The following is a 15,749-nucleotide window of genomic DNA, read 5'->3' as shown; positions in this document are numbered from 1 at the left end:
CTTGTTAATTGGTGGTGATCTGTAATTCTGGTTGGTGTCCAAACTGCAGTAAATGTCCAGTGTCCACTCAAGCCAGCCGTGGATGGATTTATCCTCAATTTTCAATGATAGTAGAAGTACTTATCAGCTATGTCCATCTTTGCTGTCGATTTTTTCCTTCTATTGCATTTCACTTTGTTCCTTTTCGTGCTTGTGCCTATGCCTCAGTGAATCAGTTGGCTTTATGTGTCCTCTTCTTGTGAAATGCAATGATACGTTTCGGTAGTGTATCGTGATCATGACCTTCAGTGAGGTGGTCACTTTGAAGGGCCCAATTCGTCAGTCTCAGGTTGTGAAATCGCCCAGCCAGTGGTACTTGCAAACGCAAGCCCACAACGACAATGAAAACAATAAGTATAATTACAATAACTATAACAATTATATATATATATATTTCTAAACTTATTTTTTGACTGAGCCTCACACGGTTCATGAGAGTTACAATTGTGTTTTTTATTTCATTTTAATTAATGACAATTATTTATTCTTTTTTTTAAGCATTACTTTTAAGTGTTTATTTATTTGTCAATTAATTATCAATGAACTGATGCAGTATATTTATAATTTGATTTTCGATTTTCTAATACTTGAAAACGCATTTCTTGAAAAATTGGCGTGTTGTTACAGAGTCGTCAAAAAGGGATAATGATTGCAACATTTGCTGTTTTATTACAGCATAACTGGTAATTATAATGATCACAATGAATTACTGGTGTCATTTTGTTGTAAAATTTCTGACAACACCGTGGATAATGTTAATGAGAGTAAATATGAGTGTGCTTTGATCGGTGTTTTGGGTTTATCATGGATAGCGAGATTGAAACATCTCTCCACACTGATCATCTCTCTGATATTCACATGTTCATCTCTCTGTCTCTCTCTGTCTCTCTCTGTCTCTCTCTGTCTCTCTCTGTCTCTCTCTGTCTCTCTCTGTCTCTCTGTCTCTCTCTGTCTCTCTCAGCATCTTATGGTTTGTGCACACACAAAAAGGATCAGCATACATGTTCGCTGCTTTCAGGCATGTGCAGACGTACATCCTGTGCACAGTCATGTGCCTGGGTTAGAATCTTGACCCAGCTATAAACAGTCACCCTGGTATTTTGCATGTTATGTGATGCATTAATGTGTATGCGCGCCATCCATCGGACAGACGAACTCCTCTGCCAACACTGGTTGGTGGACGTTAAAGATCCCTCAGTGTCTTTCGCCGGCACACTGATCAAATTACAAATTGTTGCTGTAAACAACTGGAGGCACTGCATCAGCGGCATGGCCGTGCCCCCAGCAATGATGCAAGGCTGCACATGAATGAATGAATGAATGAGTGCTTCCTGTTTTAATAGGCATCTTGCTCTGAATCTGATAACTTCGGATGAAGATGCCAATTTGAAAAGCAGCCTTGATTTTCATCAGTGGCATGACATCAGTGAGATGTCCCAAAATTTCACAATTATCATTCAAATCGCCCACACCACCTTTTGCAACTGGTTATACAAGGCATCTCTTCTGTGTACAATTTTTCATTGTTGCACCGTAAACCCACGGGCACTCTGCACGGTATATCCAAAGACAAGGATATGAAATCTACAGTTGGATTGTGACATTAAAAAAAATCCACCCAGAGGCTTACCTATGATATGTAAAGGCTTTAAGATCACACCTGTGTGCAGTGTGCTGTGTAACCATGCTGACTCTCAGTATGTATTGGGAGCCATTACTGAGGATTGGAGAATTATTTAATAATCAGCTGAGCCTCACATTGTATATACTTGTTGCAAACCTACCACACATGTCAGAAATACGACACTCAGGAATAAAGCCAGTGATTTGCTCATTATTATCTGCATTCTGTACCCAGATTCACTGTGAAAAGTACCAGATTTTCAGCTGTGTAAAGTTCATGAAAGCAGTTAATTACTTTGAAGAAGTAACTTGCTTATGAAGAGTGACAGGAAGGAGGACATTGAGTCATCGATTGAATTTGTTTGAGCTGGAGAATGATGGTGAGTGTTGTGGAATCTTATCCTGGTTCTACTGATCATTTGTAACTTCATACATTCAAGAAAATGTCTGCCCCTCTGGAAATGAAATATAACAATAATAATGATAATAATAATAATAAAAAATACCAAACCAAACAAACTTTTTGTTAATTTACACTTCAAAAGATTGCTCAGATCACATGCTACATTTGTTATGTCACGTATCATATGAGAAAAAAATATTTTGATGTTTGCGTACAAAATTCTGAGATTGCTGAAACTTTTATAGTCCTTTACTTTGGCTGGACTTAATGATGTCATAAGACAACTGGAGTTAGAGGATTTTATTATCTACATTATTGAGGCTCATTGAAGGGTGAGGAGACGGACGGTTAAAAAGGCAATGTGTTTACCGTGGGGCACGAGGACCACAGTTTAACACATCAAGCAAAGCAAGGGACAAACAGGAAAAAATAACGAGAGAGAGAGAGAGAGAGAGAGAGAGAGAGAGAGAGAGAGAGAGAGAGAGAGAGAGAGAGAGAGAGAGAGAGAGAGAGAGAGAGAGAGAGAGAGAGAAAGACCACCATAAGTAGTAGTAGTAGTAGGAGGAGGAGGAGATTGGGACCATACTCTGTGCAGAGCGTTGGTGCTGCCTAAGCAGTCTCCTTGGCCATTGGGCACAATCCTGGACGAGTCGCCACTCCGACACAGAATACCAGCATGCTGACACTCATTTTTCTGACATCGGAAGGATGACAGGCCAAGTTAACCCCACCTGGTGTTAAATCAACAGCTGAGCAGGATTTGAACTCAGGACCCAAGGATCTAAAGCCCACCATCCTAACCATTAAGTTAACACCAGGCATAAGTAAGAGGGTTGGGCAAGATGTGGTTAATGGGGGTAGAAAAGGTTGTGGGCAGGGATGGCGTAAGATGGTGGCCCACAGCTTGCTTGAATCCTTGGAGGGAAGAGTGCAGTTTGAGCATCTCCAGAAAGCAGCTCCAAAAAATGAAAGAAAAGAGGAACAAAAGAGTGGAGGTGCATGGAAAACCTTTTTGGGAGTTAAATCAGAAGGGTATTTATTTGTTTTGGATACAATGCCGAGGCTCGTATGAGAGCAAACATACATAAAGTACAACAAGGGAAGCAGGAGACAAGAGGGCCGGGAGAGGGAAGGACAAAATAGTGAGCAACAGAGACATGAGGACATCTGTGGAAGGGAGAGACGGGGTGGGGTACACAGGGTAAACAATATGGACACGACAGGGACTTTCAGGAAGGAAAACAAGGAACTTGAAGGAGGTGGATTTGGAGTGGATTCATGTGGGTAGAAAAGATCAGAGTTTTGGATAAGAGATGGTGATGAACAGCTGTTGTGAAGACGTGGAGGGAAGAGTGGGATTGAAGAATGTGTGGGAGTTTGTTCCAAAGGTGGGAAAAACAGAGGAATTAAAAAGTGAAGGTGAGCATTTATTCTTGATTTTTGGAGTTTTATCAGAAGGGGGTTTCTGGTGGACCTTCAGCGCCCTGCGGAAATATGTAGGGGGGGGGCATATCGCAGAAAGAGCAGGCGGGTGGGAGAGACTGGAGAGGAGACTGTAGAAGACAGGAAGACCACACCAATATGCCTGTGGTGAGAGGCCCAAAGACTCAGCCTCATCGCGGGTGATACCAATGATTCTAAATGCCTTGCTATCTCCAGTGTAAAGCCGAGAAAGGTGAGAGGCGGGAGCACCAGCTCAGACGAGAGAGCAGTACTCCATCAGGCTGTGGACGAAAGCTTTGTCTGTGGTCAGAAGCTCAGGTATGTCAAGGAAGGACTTCGCACGACAGAGGATGCCCAGTCGGCAACTGGCTTTGGAGGTCAGCTTTGAAATGTGGCTTTCCCAGGAAAGATCATGGCAGATAGTGAGACCCAGAAGCTTGAACGAAAGGACTTCTTCAAGAGGATTGTTGAGAAAGTAGATTGGGGAGGGGTTCCAGATGGTCCTTTCAGAGAGACATAGTGAGAGTGTGAGATTTGTCAGGATTGAAAGACATGTTCCACATGTTGCCCCAGCTTGTGATTTTATCCCAATCTGCAAAGAGTGAAGAGGCTTCTGCTTGCCGATCTGAGGGATAACAGGCGGCAGAGGATGGAGTCATCAGCAAAGAGATAAAGACAATTTTCCAGAGAGTTGGAGAGATCATTGATGAAAACCAGAAAAAGAACAGGGCCCAGAACATTGCCTTGAGGAACTCTGGCCTGGACAGGAAGAGGGGATGAGAGAACTCCATTTAGGGCCACACGTTGACTGTGACAGAAGAGGAAGTCTGCGACCCATGAGTGGAGATGTCCTTGGATACCATTGGAAGAGAGTTTGGTGAGCAGGGCAGGGTGCCAGACCGTATTGAAAGCACGCAATATGTCTCAGGATATGGCTCTGATTTCTTGTCTGGCATTGAGGACCTCCATCCATTGTTGGGAGAGCAGAAGCAGCATATCCAGGGTAGAGTGACCTGGTCTGAATCCAAATTGATGATCAGAATCAAGCCATTGGAGAAGAAGAAGGATTTAATGTCTGAAGTGAGGATGGATTCCATAATTTTGCTAATTGGGAGCAGCCCGATTAGTCTGTAGTTGCAGGGATTTGTTTTTGCACCTTTTATATGCAGAGCAGTAATGTGGACCGGTTTTGGAATCTGGGTCAAGGTTTGACAGCAAGCTCTCCACCTTGTCAGGAGAAAAGGACACAGAGTCCAGGGACAGTTGGGTCAGGTGGGTACAGAAAGCGATGGGTTTGGTCACAAGATTTAGAAGCAATCACGGAGTTTTGGCATTCAGCCTTTTCACATGCAGTGTCACTTGTACGACCATTTGTGGTAAGGGAGGGGATGGAGAAAGAGACTTAAGTAGACACCACCAGGATTTGGAGGAAGGAGAGAGATTTGAGAGTTTAGACTTGAGATGAGAAAGATGTTGTTTTCTGGCTCTCCTGAGGGTAGAAACACACTTGTTCCGAGCTTTGTGGAAGGAACTGAGTTTACCATCAGTTGGATTCGCCTTCCATGAGGCGAAGGCAAGTTGTTTCTTGACAACTGCCTCGTCACAAGCTTCAGTGTACCTTGGGCAGGAGGAGGGTAGGACAACTGAAGACGAGAGGGGATAAATCTATATGAGAGAGAGAGCAAGTTTCTTTGAAAGAATTCCCAAGATGAGTTGATGTTGGTGAAAGTGGAGATGGGAGACCAGTCTAGAAGGTTGATGGCTGCTTGAAGATCCTGCCAGTCAGCTTGAGTGAAATGCCAGACCTGATTGAGATCCTGATCGTGAAGTTGACCGATTGAGTCAGTCCCAATGAGTCGCAGAAGTCTTTTGCTGAAGTGCCATGACAGGTGAGAGAGGTACCCACGTCCAGCGAACTGCCATGATGACAATTGAAGTCACCACATATGAGGAAGATAGAGTTGGGGTAAGAGGATAGAAGTTGGTCCATGTTTTCAGAAAGCGCGATGTAAATGGAGTTATCACTGTTTGGTGGACGGTACAACACATACATGAACATGTGGTGGGAGTGGAGGGGAAGCCGTAGCCAGAGGTATTCCGGGGGAGTGAGGGTAGTGCATGGAGAGTGAGGAATATAATCTGTGCATCATGGTTTGGAAGAATCTGTGCATCATGGCGAAGCTGTGGAAGGTCACAGGTCTGAGAGAGCTGTGGGGGCTAAACTACAGGGTGCCCCACAGAAAACCAGGAAATTTGAGATTTTGAGATATATCTTGCCCTATTTTACCATATCAACAAACTAACAACATATAATAAAGTGTATCTTTGTTTTACAATACATCTAAGTTTGCTTTTGTTTTGTTTTAAATAAACTGTACCAAATTTCCTGGTTTTCTGTGGGGCACCCTGTAGAGGAGAGGTGGTAAAAACAGAGGCCAACTAGAGGGGGAGCACTCGGGAGAGTGCAAAACCTCCGCCGCCAATACTGCTGGGTCACTCAAGTGAACCTTATATCTTATTCATTAAATATGATGTCAAGTGCTGACAGAGTTATAGTTCTTTTCTCCAACAATTTTTTTTTGGGGGGGGGGGTTGGAAATCACTTAAAGCATGTAAAAATGCAAAAAAAAATCGAAATTTTGTTGAAAAAAAGTTGCAAAAATTTTTTTCTCTAAATGTTTTTTGGGGGGGTTGGAAATCACTTAAAATATGTAGAAATGCAAAAAAAATTGTTTTTCTTTTTTTGGGGGGGATAACAATTTTTTTGGGGGTGGGGGTTGGAAATCACTTAAAACATGTAAAAATGCAAAAAAATAATTTTTTCTCAAACAATTTTTTTTGGGGGGAGGGGTTGGAAATCACTTAAAATATGGAGAAATGCAAAAAAAAAAAATTTTCTCCAACAATTTTTTTTGGGGGGGTAACAATTTTTTTGGGGGGGGGGTTGGAAATTACTTAAAACATGTAGAAATGCAAAAAAATTCTTTTTTTGGGGGGGGTTGGAAATCACTTAAAACATGTAAAAACGCAAAAATAATTTTTTCTCAAACAATTTTTTTTGGGGGGGGGTTGGAAATCACTTAAAATATGGAGAAATGCAAAAAAAAAAAATTTTTTCTCTAACAATTTATTTTGGGGGGGTTGGAAATCACTTAAAACATGTAGAAATGCAAAAAAAGATTTTTCTCTTTTTTGAGGGGGGGTAAAAAAAAAATTTTTGGGGGGGTTGGAAATCACTTAAAACATGTAGAAATGCAAAAAAATATTTTTCTCTTTTTTGAGGGGGGGGTAAAAAAAAATTTGGGGGGGGGGTTGGAAATCACTTAAAACATGTAGAAATGCAAAAAAAAAAAACTTTTTTTTCTCTAATAATTTTTTTTTGGGGGGGGGGACCAAGTCCAAAATTTAATGGCATGATCCTTGGACCATACCTAACCCCCCCACCAAGTTTCGTCGAAATCCGTCGAGGAGTTTTTCCGTAATACTGTTCACAAACAAACAAACAAACAGAAAGGGGTGGAAACAGTAACCTCCATCCATCTTCGAAGATGGCGGAGGTTAATGACCTACACATGAGCGTGAGAGCTTCAGACATTGTGCTTCAGCCTCATTGCGGGGAATTCCAATAATATCGAGAGCTTTAAATTGAACAAAATACAGAAAAGGAAAATGTGATGTGAGAGAGAGACAGACACTGAGACGACCCCCCCCCCTTCCCTCCATCAACAAGACCAACTCCTCTGAAACCATGATGAAAGAGAGGATGGGTAATAAAAAGGTGTATTCTCAATAGCACATGGGTATTGGGGGGGGGGTCAAATTAGGAATTTACCGCGTGCACCAGCATGCAATGGTCTACTATTTTCGAAAGGTGAGATATTGTACGATGACCAACGAAACCGACCCCCGAGTAACCACGTACCGGGCTGGCAGTCTGCTCGCCAGCACACACCCACGTGTCATACACTCGCTTCCAAGCTCCCTGTAGCCTGGGTTTGAATCCTGACCAACTTATAAACCGCCATCCCGGTGTTTCACAGGCGAGGTCATTCATCAATCAATGTGTGCGCCGTTCATCGGATGGACGTTAAACTGGCCGTCCTGTCTTCCACCATTAGAGATTGGTGGACTTTAAATATGCCATGGTGTCCTTCGTGAAGAGCAGGCGAGCAATCTCCGGTACTGTGAACAAATTACAAATTCCTGCTCTAACCAATAGAGGGCACTGCATCATCAGCACGGCCACGCCTTCAGCCAATGGTTCCACCCCACGCAGCGAGCTTTGGGATCGCACGAAAAAGAAGAAGAAGCGAAGTGTCAATTCGACGGGACAGTATTAATTCACAGTTGGTGTCGGGAATCAAACCCCGGCGAAGATGTCGGCTTTCTTCAAAATGGGGAACATTCACTCACAGCTCATGTTGAGCACAGTGGCAACCGGAACAATGACGTCATCAGTCATCACCAGGGTATTAATTAATTAATTAATTAATTTATCACGAGCAGGTTGCGTTGTTGATCTCAACCCTCTTGGCATTTTGAAGAAATCGATATATATATATATATATATATATATATATATATATATATATATATATATATATATATATATATATATATATATATATATATAAATATATCTTCTTCTTTCGGCTGCTCCCTTTCAGGGGTCGCCACAGCGGATCATCCGTATGATCCGCATAGTGATTTGGCACATGTTTTACGCCGGATGCCCTTCCTGACGTAACCCTGGTCGCCTCTTACGACACAGGGATATGGTACACCTATTTTAACCGGGGTATACACCGGCCCAGTACACTGGTACATATACATATACATATATAGATATATAGATATATATATATATATATATATATATATATATATATATATATATATATATCTATATATCTATATATCTATATATCTATATATCTATATATCTATATATCTATATATCTATATATCTATATATCTATATATAGATATATAGATATATAGATATATAGATATATAGATATATAGATATATAGATATATATATATATATATATATATATATATATATATATATATATATATATATATATATCTATATCTATATATATATATTGTTGCGGTATTCGCGCCCGCCGGCGTGCGAACGGCCACGTAACTCGAATCGCGGTACGTCGCCCACCGGACGGACAATCCAGTCGTGACCCTCTCGGACTAACTAACGCCGGGAACCAGTCACGGGTGGACCTTTTGGTCTCACCGCGATCGAGCCAATCAGCCCCCGCGTGGGATAGGGTTGCTCGCCAAATTCGACCTACCTAAGTACCCACGCGGAGGGTAGACCGGGCGATCGCACCTCGCCGCAGGTCGACTTCGGACACGGGCCACTTAAGCGACCCGTTCCGTACTATCAGAATAACCGAGCGGTGTTATCGTCGACCTCGACGGTTCGATTAATTATCGGGCGTATTCAGCCCACTACCAACCCTTTACGTGAAGCAAGATGAGGGTTCAATGGGGGAAAAGACGAAGCGAAGCGGGAGAACAGTTCAACAATAAAGCACATTTATTCGCGACGAACGGAAAGCACACAAATACAATTCCACCAAATGCACACAGAAAAAACACAATTCCATTTACACAAAAAGCAAATATAAAAGCGAAAACAATGCAGAGCTAATACCGACTACCGAGCACACGGCAACACTTATACAATTCTACTTCACAGACGGCGCCGACAACACATACCCAAAACCAAGGAAAAGAAATCCCTCAAGAATGAGGCGGGCCTGAGGCCGAGACCGGGTCGCGCCTACCCGTCTGGTGATGAGACGCGGAGCGGCGATGGCGCCTCACTCCGCGGGCCTCGCGGACAGTGCCTGGCAGGGGGTGGGAAAGGGGGCCCCCTTGGTCGCACTATCTCAGCGCGGGGGGAAACAGGAGGGGGTTGCTGATGCTCGGGGTATAGAGGATCTTTATTATCCCTGGTGTGCGTCTCCACCTCGGCCAGGTCGCGCTGCCGGCCTCCCTCGGGCGTGCAGCTCCCGGCACCGACGCGAGCACCCCCTCGTCTGCCTTCGCCGTTGCCGCCTCTCCGCCTCTGGACTCTCCACCCTGGACTCTTCTTTGGGCTCTCCTCGTTCGACTCTCTTCAGCTTCTCCAGCTACTGCAGGCTTCAGGCTCCAGACTTCCACACTCTTCTGACTGACGAACACGGTCCTTTTATCCCCCCGTAGCTTCGCCTTTGACCCCCTCCCTTTGACCTTTCACCTCGCTCCCCATTGGCCCGAGAAAAAGTGGGCGTGAAGGCTTTTTGATCCACAAATTTGCATATATCGATCGTTCTGGAGGCGGGGCCAAATCGCCCCTCGCTCACCGATTGGACGGCAAAAAGTGGGCGTGTGTCGTTTTTGATCCGTTTTTGAAGCACAAAATCCGTGATTTTGTACACGCTGTTCAACGTGCGCCCTGCACGAGTCCAACACCGGTACCCACAGCGGGGCAAGAACGGTGGCGATGCTACGGTTGCGAGGTGTGACGTGAAGGTCGTGGCGGTTGTGGTGAAGCGGTGTTGTGGTTGGTGGTTGATGTTGTGGTTGTGGTGGTAATCATGGCGGTTGGTCCAAAATAAAGATAGTAAAAGAAAAACGGCTATCCTGAAGAGTCGCAGCTCGCATAAATGACATGTATTCCCACTAGACAACGGGTTCGGGCCTAACTACACATGTACTTACCGAGATACCTCACCGAAGGGACCTGAATGGTGGTTTGCGAATCTGGTAACCACAACACTACCCCCTTCCCTTTTTACAGACTCGTCCCGAGTCGTCAAATTTTCGTGTGCCATCATGTGTAGTTTTCCCCTAGTACATTTTACCTACGGATCCCTGAGTGCGACATTCATGGTATTCGTGTCCCCAAAATAAATAACCTGAGGGCTGCGTAACTACCTAAACAAACTCACTCACACGGACGACTTAAATAAAATTGCCGGCGCTAAGACAAACATGCCGGGGGCGCACTCATATTTACAGTACATCTTAACCTTAACTTACAAATTTTACACTAAACCATGGCCCAGGATCATTGAACTCTGCAAAAGAAAAGCAGTTAGCAGGGAGCCAGGCTGCCCACATGCAGTCTCTGGCTCAAACAATGCAGGTGACAGGGAACGTGGCTGGCTGCTCACACGCAGTCCAAGGCCTTCCCTTTTGAACTGAACGCAGTGAACCACAACGGTGCATGGGCTGCACAAACGCAGTCTCAGTGCCAGCTCAAGTGGCACACGCAATGAGCACAACGAATGGATGGATGAACACAAACACGGTGCACGGGCCGCCACTGCAGGCCCGTGTTGTAGCTGCCAACAGGGCAGTTCTCGCAGCTTGCAAACTGTTGCCTTGCGGATCCTGGCGCACATGGAAATGAACAGGGGGGGCAAAGCAAAAATTGAACGGGGCTGGTGAACGTGGGCAGTGGGCATGGCATGGCAAAGGCAGCAGGCAAACACAGCCCGCAGAAGAAGGCCGCTGCAGGCAAACACAGCCCGCAGAAGAAGGCCGCTGCAGGCAAACACAGCCGGCAGACGAACTGGCCGGCACAGGCCTCGAAGAAAAACAGCCAGCAGATGAACTGGCCGGCACAGGCCTTGCAGCACACAGCTGCCGATGAAGTTGGCCGGCCTCCGCCTTGAAGAAAAACACGGCCAGCCGATGAAGTTGGCCAGCCTTTGCCGTTCAGTGGAGGTTGGTGGAGGGAGTGCGGTGGTGCTGGCCACTTGGAAGGCGGGCTCGGACCTACCTACCTGTCTCCCTCCCACCTATCGCCTTTGCCTGTCACTGTACATACCCACTCCCTTAATTTGTCAAACCCCAATTTAGCCCCAACTTATTTTTTTGTTGTTTTTATTTTTACTTCCCCACTATAAATCGTCCCCTAACCCCCTTTATCGTCCTTGTTCGGCTAACCTATCCTGTCACCTAGCCTACTCCCAACCCCTACGTTCCCTTCCCGGAGGGGAATAAGGGAGAGCTAACGTCCTGTGTCGAGGCCCAACGAAGCCTCAGAATGGCCTCCCCAGAGTTCGGCGATCTATAACCAAAGTGGGTCCAGCGGCCCACAACGAGAGCGAGGGGATGGATGGTGCGGAGGGGTACATCTCCTAATCTACCCTATCCATTTAACTGCTAAACTACCCCGGGGCTTTCAACAAGCGCCTCTCGCTTAAAGTATTGGTTCTAACAACCCAGATTCCCGTCGCCTGTGTTTGTGTCCTTACAATTTCGGGCCTCGCCCCCCAATTTTCTCTCCGTGCCCTCACACGGTCTCCTGGCTGGGACACGTGGCTCCCTTTGGCAGGCACGACCCTCTGCCGATTCTCCCGCTATGGCACTCCCGGGCACTACACTGCCTCCGAGCCTACCAGCTCCCTAACACCGGGGAGTGCCCCCCATGGCACCTCCCCTGAAACGCACACGTGGCAGGCCGGCCTCCCGGGCCCCTTTCCGAGGGTCACCCGTGCCCACAACACTGCCCACGCGGCTAATGGCGCCCCGGGCCCCCGCACCAAGCAGGCGCACCCGTGCCCACTACGCTATCCCGGCCCCCCATGGGCCCTTGGCCTACCGCGGCCGACTAGCCTGGTGCCCAGGGTACCCACTCAGCGATACTCACCTTTCGCAGCCACGCTCCCAAGCCCGTCAACAGGGCTCCTGCACCCCTCCAAATGGGTATCGAGCCTACTTTCCCACCAACAACAAAACGACCTCCATTTTTCAATTTGACTAACCCCGTAACTCACTTTATACTGACCCCGGGGTCCCTTGGGCGGGAGTCACTCCTCCCCCCAATCACTCATCGCACCATGCATTCCCCATTCGCTCCACACACACAGACCCGCTGGCCTCACTCACTCAACATGTCTCCACATCATAACTCACCAACTCTTCAACACACACACCGCTGAACTCTGCCATCCTTCTAACTACATCCCCTAACTAACTCGTGCTCCCACGTCGTCCCTTACACTAGTAGCACGTTCCTTTTAACACTACGTAGCTAAACTACGTCCCCTCTACACATCCACAAGTCTGTCCATGTCTCCAAATAAATCATTAATAAATTTCCCAACCTAAATCTGGCTACAATCCCTCTACCTAATCCATTCCACGGACTCCATGAGGACTTACCCCTGCCCCATGAAGTCGGTCTAGCTAAGCTAACCCTTCCCCCTAACTAGTTTCCATCCTGTGCCCAGGGTAAGGGGGTCTTTCACCCCTTGCCCAGGAATCCTGTACACCCGAAAGTGAGGCTTGCTTTTTTTTTTTTTTTTTTTTCACATGCGCAGCACCTGCGCGGCAACTCAGAGCTCGCGCACTTTACACCTGCCCGTGACGTCATGCAGCTGCACGTGTACCTCGTCCCTCCTTGGACGGTACCATCCGGCCGGGATACCCCTCCTGCCGGATTCCAACCACACGTGCAGCCATGACGTCACCGTGCGCATAAAAAAAACACAAGCCCCACGTCTCGAGGGGTTCCCCACGCGAACACATGTGCTTTGCCCGTTGGAGCTTAACACACACGATCGCGTGGAGAACCCGTCCGGTCCAAATCCATTTACCTGCCTAAACTTTGTCCGTCCGCGGGATCGGCAAATCCACCGCGTGCGTTTCCGGACCGGGACTTCACTCTCGCAAGCGAGCACGTGGCGGTCTCGTGCGTTGCACAGCACGAACCTCGTGCTCACTGCTGGGTGAACCCGGCACGGTCCCCGAAACAACTACAGCCGCTACTCGGCTTTCTCTCCTCTGTCGCCGTCTCCGTCTCCATTCAACCCACGCACACCTGCGTGTTACGACGCACACAGTCCACACCATTAAACTCACCCCGGGAGACGCGGCTGCGTGCTCCCGCATGCCAACCGACATCTCCCTCTCATACCGCTCTCTCACACACACGGTCTCCCTTGCACACAGCGACCTTGCACACGGCCGTTCACTCACGCATGCGGGGGCACTCACCCGCGGTGGCTCATCCACACACGGTGCCTCACCCACACACGCGGGGGCACTAACCCGCGGTGCCTCACTCACACTGGCCGTTTCACTCACACACGCGAGGGCACTCACCCGCGGTGCCTCACTCACACTGGCCGTTTCACTCACACACGCGAGGGCACTCACCCGCGGTGCCTCACTCACACTCCGTGCCTCATCCACACACACGGGGGCACTCACCCGCGGTTCCTCACTCATACACCGTGCCTCATCCACACACGGCGTGCTGGGAAGCACGTACTCCGGCACCATCGCCACCACACCACTCACACACGGGGTCGCTTCCACACACGGGGACGCACTCACGCCTTGCACCACACACACAGGGACAACTACACTGGGGATTCGTGTCCCCACAGGGGTCTCCGGGGCCTCTATACCCCCCAAGCTCTCCGTGCACCTGTCCACAGCACTCCTCCTCTCAACCTCGCAAAGCACGACCGAACTCACCTGGTCGTGACTCACCTCAAGGGGGCATAATCACTCATCTCGTTCCTGGAGGAGGCCATCCAGGTGCTCGCACCGGGTCCCTGCACGCTCACCCCCATTATCCTCCACTACCTCTGTGTGTGTGTGTGCGTCACTTACCCCGTCTTCCTCGTGTAGTCTTTCCTCTATTTTTTCTATCTCCCGTGTCTCTGCCAACTCTTCCCCCTTTACCTCCCGTGTCTCAACTATTATTTCCTTTGTCACGGCCTTCATGCCCGCCTGCAGGCATCGGCCCATGTTCTGCGTCTCACCCCGGAACTTTTTCATTTCTTCCTTCATGTTTGCTTCCATTCCGTTTATTTGCTTGTTCATTTCGTTTTTCATTTCATTTGTATTTGTATCCATCTTCTCGTTCATGTGTTGTGTATTCGCATCCATCGTCGTTTTCACTTCATTCATTTGCTTGTTCATGTCTTTCATTTCGTTTGTATTTGCATCCATTTTTTCGATCATTTTCGCATTCATCTTTTCGTTCAATGCCGCCAGCATGGCGCATAGCTGGGCCATGTTGGATGCACTCAGCTGAGCCGTTTCGGCAAGGGTTGGGGAAGGGTTTTGGTGGAGAGGGGGGGGAGGTGTCATACACCGCGGCCGCTGCCGCACCCACCTCAGGTTCTGGGTTCAGTTGGGCGAGTCCGTGTTCCTGCACAATCAACATTTCCTGCTCGGGGATTCCATCCTGGACCATGGATTCTACACATTCTACATCCATTTCTAATACCCCCGGCTCCCGCTCGCCTTGAGACGCCATCTTGCTTCTCTTAAAGGGTTAATTTCGCTCGCTCGTAATTTGGAGGGAATCGGGGGTCGCTTCTCTCACCCCTGGACCGATTCCCGTGAATTTAGCCGGAGACAGGAGAGCCCGTTTTCCTGTTCTCCGATACCAGTGCCGCGAGGAGGGCGATGAATTTGTATCGCACGACCTGACACCAGTGTTGCGGTATTCGCGCCCGCCGGCGTGCGAACGGCCACGTAACTCGAATCGCGGCACGTCGCCCACCGGACGGACAATCCAGTCGTGACCCTCTCGGACTAACGCCGGGAACCAGTCACGGGTGGACCTTTCGGTCTCACCGCGATCGAGCCAATCAGCCCCCGCGTGAGATAGGGTTGCTCGCCAAATTCGACCTACCTAAGTACCCACGCGGAGGGTAGACCGGGCGATCGCACCTCGCCGCAGGTCGACTTCGGACACGGGCCACTTAAGCGACCCGTTCCGTACTATCAGAATAACCGAGCGGTGTTATCGTCGACCTCGACGGTTCGATTAATTATCGGGCGTATTCAGCCCACTACCAACCCTTTACGTGAAGCAAGATGAGGGTTCAATGGGGGAAAAGACGAAGCGAAGCGGGAGAACAGTTCAACAATAAAGCACATTTATTTGCGACGAACGGAAAGCACACAAATACAATTCCACCAAATGCACACAGAAAAAACACAATTCCATTTACACAAAAAGCAAATATAAAAGCGAAAACAATGCAGAGCTAATACCGACTACCGAGCACACGGCAACACTTATACAATTCTACTTCACAGACGGCGCCGACAACACATACCCAAAACCAAGGAAAAGAAATCCCTCAAGAATGAGGCGGGCCTGAGGCCGAGACCGGGTCGCGCCTACCCGTCTGGTGATGAGACGCGGAGCGGCGATGGCGCCTCACTCCGCGGGCCTCGCGGACAGTGCCTGG

General features: G+C 47.9%; 1 protein-coding gene across 2 annotated transcripts in view; it reads left to right on the top strand.

Annotated features, from left to right (window-relative positions):
* LOC147022099 (ubiquitin carboxyl-terminal hydrolase 1-like) overlaps positions 1–1,876 on the top strand; it is a 127,125-nt gene extending 125,249 nt beyond the window's left edge. For both annotated transcript variants that reach the window (XM_085892691.1, XM_085892690.1), the window contains exon 12: positions 1–1,876. This exon is cut by the window's left edge and continues 505 nt beyond it. The gene's annotated coding sequence lies outside the window, so the exon portion shown is untranslated.
* The last annotated feature ends 13,873 nt before the right edge of the window (positions 1,877–15,749 follow it).

The sequence above is a fragment of the Eptatretus burgeri genome, chromosome 8 (genome assembly GCF_056783735.1).
Source record: "Eptatretus burgeri isolate ZD-2024b chromosome 8, Ebu_testis_v1, whole genome shotgun sequence".
NCBI classification, from domain to species: Eukaryota; Metazoa; Chordata; class Myxini; order Myxiniformes; family Myxinidae; genus Eptatretus; species Eptatretus burgeri.
The sequence above is the reverse complement of the archived record's forward strand: the minus strand, read 5'-3'. Positions and strand labels throughout refer to the sequence as shown.